This window comes from Peromyscus maniculatus, chromosome 11 (assembly GCF_049852395.1).
Source record: "Peromyscus maniculatus bairdii isolate BWxNUB_F1_BW_parent chromosome 11, HU_Pman_BW_mat_3.1, whole genome shotgun sequence".
NCBI classification, from domain to species: domain Eukaryota; kingdom Metazoa; phylum Chordata; class Mammalia; order Rodentia; family Cricetidae; genus Peromyscus; species Peromyscus maniculatus.
The window spans coordinates 84,639,746-84,648,213 of NC_134862.1; positions in this window are offsets into that span (position 1 = coordinate 84,639,746).

An 8,468-nucleotide genomic window follows, 5' to 3' on the forward strand; every position below is an offset into this window, starting at 1 on the left:
TGGTTTTCTCAGTGTCTCTGAAGTGGGGTCCAAACATCCCTTAGCGTTGACTTAACGCTGTGCAAGATGCTGAAGCTGCAGGGCCTGTAATCAATATATTCTGCAAAGATCTAGGCAGGTTTGGAAGGAACCTGCCACACCAGGGCACATCTGATGTGACCAGGAGAGGAATGGTGAAGGCATTTGTGATACAGATGGTAGATGAGACCAAGGCTTACAATCCTCAGAAGGGGGCGGGGTGGGGCGGCAAACCAAATTGGATGAATTTGATGAATTTGGAAAAGACCTAATCTAAAGATCACATCTGAGTTCCCTGTGAACATTCCCGTCACTGAACAAGTCAGCTTGGGCAGACACCGTCTACGGGTCTTAATTGTCGGAAAATAAGTGAAATGTGCTGTAAATGCACAGATGTTCACTGCATGGAAGAGGAGAGAGACATCAAGCAAGGATGATGTTCTGTAAAGAAAGGGTGGGTTTTCTGTCAGCGGGAACCAAGCAGGTAGTTAGTTGTAGAAGGGCTCTGTCGGTGGAGAGGCAGCCGAGCTCCTGTCTGCCGGGGCAGAGGAAACAGGCCACCTTTAAAAACGGAGCAGAGAAGGTAGTAGCAATGCCCAGCCTTTTACAATCTCCAAATCACCACACACCAGCCCCATTGACAGCTAATTTCCAAGACAGTCTTCCAAGTCCCAAAATAGAGATGTTGAGGACAGATCACAGATAACCACAGACCACAAGATGATGTCATCATCTGTACAGGTGAAGGAAGAAAAGCAGCCAAAACCTGAGAACGCCTGTGCCACTGACAGACATGGAAGGCCGCTTCCCTGTGAAAGGCCGGGCAGCTAGGGTGGGTGCGTTAGGCTAGCAGTAAGGTCCAAATGATGGAGCTAGCCAGTCCCTCTGAATGTGACTTCTCATAGTTTGAGCCAGCAAAGATCCGTGACTGAAGGAAGGCCTTGCCACACCCAGGGCGCTATGGCTGCTTCGATGCTTGAGCGGTGTGGACTGCCGGCCGAAGACCTTGCCCCGGGCAGCACACTGGTAGGTAGGGCTGATTGTGGGTGCCTCCATGCTGGGCCAGTGTGGCACCATGGCTGAATGGCTTGCCACAGCGGTAAGGCTTCTGGATAGTGGTAAGGCTTCTCTCTATCGGTGCTAGCTCATTCACCAAGTTCCTGCTCCCAAGAGTAACTGTTGGGATTGGGCCACTCTGAGCAAGGGACATGAAGAGGTTGATGGGACCAGAAATAAGTCAACAAAGTTGTGCACCACATGCATGCAGTGCCCACGGAGGCCAGAAGAGCTCATCAGATCCCCTGGAGACAGAGTGACTGATGGCTGTGAGCAGCCATGTGGGTGCTGGAAACTGAACCCAGGTCCTCTGGAAGAGCAGCCAGTGCTCTGAACTGCTGAGCCATCTCTCCAGCCCCTAAGATATTTTTTTTTTAAATGATTAAAACACATGAACAAAGAATTGGAAAAATTCAGATGTAAACTCGGGAAACTACAAGTAAAAACATCTCAGAAAAGGAAAACTAAAGCAGAAAGGCCACAAACTGGAGACTGATGAATGAGCTTCCACAGCTCGGTGGTGGGGTGCTCGCCAAGCGTGTTCAGACCCAGGTTTCAATCCGGGGTACCATAAAATCATTAAAAAATAAAAAGGATTTTTAAAATAAAATTGGCTTTGCACATAACTAGTTAAGTCTCCACCACTAGTTAAGCCGCTGCATCCAGCTCCCTGGGGACAGTAAGGTTTAATGCTCTGTTCAATAATTTGTCCTTACTAACTGCGTGGTTCAGGCTGGCCTCTAACCTTGACATCAGCCCTGGCATTTCAGGTTTGCTGGTCTGACTTTTGTTTCACGTAGCATAGTGCTCCCCATGCTTGCACCTCTGTAGCGGTAACGCCCGCATTACCGATACCCATTTACCATGTCTGAGCGAAGGGCTGCAGATTAAAAAATAGAGACAAGAGACAGCGGGTCATTCGTACGATTGGATGTCGAATGCCCTTTATTGAAAGAGGGAAGAAACCTTAAATACAGGCTTACAACACAAATGGAGGATCCCCGGAGGGCAGAAGTTCGCTACCAATGGTCTACATTCCAGACCCAATGTTCTACATTCTTGCATCTAAGTAGTTAATGCCCAAAATGCAGGATACACAAACAAGGAACTTCCCTTAAGCATTCAGAAGGGTGGATACCGGCAGGGAATCTGAATAGGGAGGACATCTGATCAAGGTCAGCAAGCAAGGCCGCAGCCACTCACAGTCGGGGGCCAGGGCCCATGGCGCCCACACACCTCCTAACAGGACTTTTCTGATCTCTGTCCTCCCCATCTGCCTAGTGAGCACCCCCTACAAGTCTGCGGGTAGACCAGGCTAGCCTGCGTGGCAGCTGTCGGGGCTCTGTGCTCTCACACCACCCTGCCTGTGCTTAAGTGACTCATTTCAATTTGAACTCTTAACTCTCTTGGGCACAGGCTCCAGATTTCTGCTACGGTCTAGCTCAGCCCACATCGGCATCCACTGTCCTCCCGGTCTCCTGTCCGTATATAGTTCCCAATGCTTTCTCTTGAACATGAGCCCTCTCTGATGAGAGAAAGCAACGCTCTGATTTTGTTCGCTGTCCAGGTTTTTTGTTTATGTGTTTTTAATTTTGCAAACTATTATTTAAAGAAACTTTGTAAAGACATAAAAACATCACACACCACAATTAACCAGACCCAAATCTGTATAACTCAATGAACTTCAATACAGTTAAAAATGGCATTTTATGTATATATACATATATATTATATAGTTAATGTGTACATATGTTTGTATGTTTGTGTATGTGAGGACAAAGCCTGTGGAGTCCAGAAGAAGGTACCAGATCCCCTAGAGTTGGAGTTACAGATGTCTGTGAGCCACCTGTGTGGATACTGAGAACAGAATCTGGGTCCTCGAATGTGCTCTTAACCAATGAGTCATTTCTCTACTCACCGCAACCCCATTGTCCAGGTTTTGTTTGTTTGTTTGTTTGTTTGAGTTTTTGCTTGCTTGCTTGTTTTGGTATTTTTGAGACAGGGTTTCTCTGTGTAATAACCCTGGCTGTCCTAGAACTCACTCTGAAGACCAGTCTGGCACACAGAAATCCGCCTGCCTCTGCCTCCCAAGTGCTGGGATTAAAGGCGTGCACCACTAAGTCTGGCCCCATTGTCCAATTTTTATTGTTGTTAATGGAAGAATAAATCACTTCAAGGCTTCCTCCATCCTGGGGGCAGCGGTGGCAGGGGTGGGGGAGGTGGCAAGCAGAATTTTTGTTTTGTTTATTTTGGGTTTTTTTTTTTGAGATAAGATTTCTTTGTGTAGCCCAGGCATTCCTGGAACTCACTCTGTAGACCAGGCTGGCCTTGAACTTCCATAGAGATTCACCTGCCTCTGACTTCCCCCAAGTGCTGGGATTAAAGGTGTGTACCACCACCACCTGGCTAAGATTTTTGTTTTTTAAGTGGAAAAAGTAACTACTTAACCACAATAATGACCTATTGCAAAATCTCCACAAGGGGGCAGCTCCTTAATGCTGTTTGTGCTTGAAGTGTGAATTTCTTGGAAAAGCTCCTCCTTACACAGTGACGCTTCATTTTCATACTCATATAATACAAACATATCCTTGTTCATGAAATTAATGCCCCAACCCTAATCCTGTCCTCTATTAGAAGATTCTTTTTTTAATGAAGATTTCTTTTCGTGACTTTAATGATCTTTTAAAATGATCTTAATTTTTGAAACCCATATGTGTTTTGAGCATCTTTTCCTCTAGACATACATGGATCAACATGCCACTGTGTTCATTTAAATGCACATGCCATACATGATTTGCTCAATTAAAAAAATAACATTTTCTACACAGCATTCAAATAACGCTTCATCAAATATCACAGTACCAAATTTTGAAATAAGTAGTAGTACTTGATTATCTGGTGACTGCTAATTTAAATCAGAATTTGTTCCATTCCAAAGTAAGAGTGTTTTTTTAATAATTTCACTCGCCACAGAAATATATAAAGTCAGTTTATAGAGAAGAGACTACAAAAATGGTGTGCTTGGTGGCTTGGCTTACACACTTGGTGGTGTGAGCCATCCTAGGGTGCTGTTTCTTCTGTCAGAGCATTTTCCCAGCCAAGTTGAGGCCAGGTTAGACCTTAAGTTGCAAGTAGTACTGTGAATGCCAAGAAATAAACAAAGGGGTACTCAAGCCATTTGCCCTGTAAGGACAGGCTTCCTCCATGTATTCCTGGCAGTGTACCAGGATCGCTCTTATTTCCTGCATGTCAGAACATCAATTTGGGGATCAGAGAGATGGCTCAGTGGGTAAGGATTGCTGTTGAGACCTGACAACCTCATTTCTATGCCCCAACACCCATGTAAAGGTGGGAGAGCAGGACTGACTCCATGAAGTCCCCTGACCTCCACACATGCCACCACATGCTTGCACACACACACACACACACACACACACACACACATCCTAACCATGCCTGGAATACTATGCAAATGTTCCTGAAGATTGTTAGGACCTGGCTCTTTTTTTGTTTTTGTTTTGTTTTGTTTTTCGAGACAGGGTTTCTCTGTGTAGCTTTGCACCTTTCCCGGAACTCGCTTGGTGGTCCAGGCTGGCCTTAAACTCACAGAGATCTGCCTGGCTCTGCCTTCTGAGTGCTGGGATTAAAGGCGTGTGCCACTACCACCCAGCTAGGACTTGGCTCTTGACTGGAGCTGAATGGGATGTATGCATGGGACTTGTGGAATTGATATAAAGCAGTGGGATGCAGGGATACTGTGTCATCAAAGATCAGAGAAGGGTGCTTTGGAAGTGAGGAAACTGAGTCCCAAGGCCATGTCCAGGGGCAAGAAAAGGGTTGGACATTCAGATAAGGGATTAGATTTTGAAAGTTCTGACATAGTGTAGACTCAAGATCAAGGTATGATAAGGAAGCTTTGCATGGCCAGTATCTCTTCCCTTTTCCATTTTTCCCTCTGGGGATGGGTGGGTTTCAGAGACAGAGTTCTACGTGTAGTTCTGGCTGTCCTGGAATTTGCTCTGTAGCCCAGGCTGGCCTCGAATTCAGAGATCTACCTGCTTCTGCCTCCCAAGTGCTGGGATTAAAGACGCCTGCCACTGCTGCCCGGCTCTTGTCTCTAATCTTAATTCTGAAGTCTCATTGAACTGCCATTGTATGTGAGTGAGCAGAAAGGGGTGGAAGTGGGCACAGCCAGGAGTTCCTAGCGGGACTGTATCCCAGGTCTCTTCCCTCTGTCTTCATCCAGGTCACCTTGCAGCTTTACCTTGTGTTTTGCTTGTGTTCATTTTATCTCCCTTCGTCTCCCCAGTCAGCTGTAAGTGAAGGGACACTAGCCCACTCGAGCATGTGGCTCTGGCAGGCCTTGCCCTTCTCCCCCATTCCCTCTGCCTTGCTAAAAACTGTTAGATCACATTCCTAAAGCTGGCCCCTGTGGTCTATTCTCTTATTTGGCCACTTCCTTCTCCTGAGGCTGACTACCAAGGTCCAGCTATCAAAGTATTGATGTCCAGCAATCAAAAGCCCCCTTTGCCTCACCTAGTTAACATGTCCAGTTAAAATTAAACACCTCATCCTAACATGGGGTTTCTTTCTCCCTTTACTCTTTTTTTTGGAGGGGGGGGGTGTTTCAAGACAGGGTTTCTCTGTGTAGCTTTGAAGCCTTTCCTGGAACTCATGCTGTAGACCAGGCTGGCCTCAGACTCACAGAGATCCACCTGGGTCTGCCTTCTGAGTGCTGGGATTAAAGGTGTGTGCCACCACCCCCTGGCGTCTCCCCTTACTCTTATAAAGCTCCATTTTCCTATGGCTCACATCTGTCTTCTCTCTATCCAGAGGCAGTCCTTTGTCCCGCTAGGAACGTCCCTCTTGCCCTTCTCTCTTGCCCCTTTTCCTGTCTTTGTCCCTTATCCCTGCCCTCTGTCCCTCTGAGGCAAATAGTCTTTGTGCTGAGAACGTGATTTTGGGGGTCCTGAGCTTATACTTTTCCTTTCAATGAGTGCTAATAGAGATGAAAAGAGAGTAACCACAGTGAATCCCTGGCACCTCTCACAGTCATGTGTGTAGCTCTTAAGTCTCTCATGAATGGCAGTCTATTGTCATGACTTAAAATAATTATCTCCATCTTGCACTACATAAGCTGAACATAGAGGTACACACTTGTAATCCCCAACTGGGAGGCAGAGGCAGGTGTATTAGGAGTTCAAGGTCATGCTTGGCTCCATATTGAGTTTAAAGCCAGTGTTAGAGATCCTACCTATTAGAGGGAGGGGATACACACACACACACACACACACACACACACACACACACACACACACACACACACACACACACACACACACACGTATTTTTTAATGCAAGACCAAAGAAGAGAAAGAAAGCCTCAGGAAGTTGTCTTTCCTGGGGGCTCATCTGAAATGAAGAAGATATTGGTGAATAGGGATCCTAAGGATGTCCATGGCCCCTTCTGGTGAGGGACCCCAGCTCTCAGGATGAATCCTGCTTCCCCTCCCCCCTCCCCCACCCACCTGCCTCACACTTCCCCACCCCCGCCAAATCCCACCCTAGGTGGCTAACACCTTCTTTAGAAGCCTTCATATCATCTGTAGGCATCTTCCATCTGTCTAGGTTCAAAGTTTGCCTTTGTCTTTTGTTTTTTTGTTTTGTTTTGTTTCTCTGGAGCTGAGGACCAAACCCAGGGCCTTAGCACTTGCTAGGCAAGCAAGTGCTCTACCACTGAGCTAAATCCCCAACCCCTCCTTCCTCTTTCCAAGCCTTGCCAGGGGGATCTGTCACTACCCATATTCCTCTTTTCCCCCACAGACCAAGACTCTTGGTGGGGGCAGAGGGTGGGTGGTGGGTGGAGAGCATGGGTCACCTTCAGGCCTCCAGTCTCTTCCCCAAGTCCTGACGCACAATAGAGTACAAGACTGACATGTGACAAAACTTTCCCTATGGAGACAATACACATATCTGCTCACCCAAGACAGGGATCCCACAAAGTATAGGTACCACTGAAGTCCAACTTGGTGGACCAGTGGGTTTTATGGGGGTTACTTCCAGAAGCAGAAATGACTCAAAGACGATTGCATCACCAAGGCACCCCAGCATGGGTGACAGACAGCTCAGAAAAGCTGGGAACCTGGAGCACACTGCACAGCCTATGGGCAGCTCAGCAGCTTTGGAGCGTGTCCTTTCCAGGTACCTAGGTTGGTCTAAACCAGGGGTTCTCAACCTTCCTAAGGCTGCGACCCTTTAATATAGTTAGTTCTTCATGTTGTAGTAACCCTAAACCATAAATTATATCTGTTGCTACTTCATAACCGCAATTTTGTTACTGTTATGAATCATAATGTAAATATCTGTGTTTCTCAATGGTCTTAAGTCTTAGGGGATCCCAGGGCTGGAGAGATGGCTCAGAGGTTAAGAGCACTGACTGCTCTTCCAGAGGTCCTGAGTTCAATTCCCAGCAACCACATGGTGGCTCACAACCATCTGTAACAAGATCTGGTGCCCTCTACTGGCCTGCAGTCATACATGCTGTATACATAATAAATAAATAAATCTTTAAAAAAAAAAAGTCTTAGGGGATCCCTGTGAAAGGCCTCCCAGCCCTGCCCCCCAAAAGGGGGTTGAGAACCACGGGTCTAAACCATTTTCAGGCAGTTCAGCTGGCTTCTGCTTCTTCCAGCCAGCTGATCTGGTCTGAGTCTCTGCAGCTGCTCTCTGCTCAGTCTTTCAGCAGCCCAGCTTGTCCGAGTGTATTCTTTGCAGCTGGGTTTGCTTTACTCTGCCTAGTGAAGGTGAATCTCAGGGAATTTGTTGTTATTGTTCTTTACCTCCCTGCTTATGGAGCTCCCCTGCAAGATGAAAGATTTCAATTTCCCAGGGGACTGTCAGCAAAGACACAATGCTTCAAGGAGTGAGCAGATGACCCAACACAACACAAGAACTAAAAAGCCAGAGGTCTTGGCTCACACCAGTGATTCCAACACCTGAGAGGCAGAGGCAAGAGGATCACCACGCATTTAAGGTTAGCCTGGGCTACATAGGGTGACCTTGCTCAGAAACAAGAAAGATAACAGTCATAACCAAAAAAAGAACTGAGAATAAACATGTGGACAGGCCCAGATGAGATCCTCCAGTCTCATCAATAGCGTCACTGGGCAGGGCGGTGATCAAGATCACCAAAAGCCTCCTGGAGAAGGCAGTCTTATCCTGTACACGCCATCTCCTGCAGCTCTGGTCTTCCCCACTAGGTGGGGCTGCTCACACCTAATCACACCACCACCTTCTCTTGGAAGCGATCTTCAACCCACTTTTCCTTATGGCCTGCTCTCCCCAGAGGATCTCCATGCTGTCAAGCCTCAGGCTCCTACAGTTCCATCCCTTGG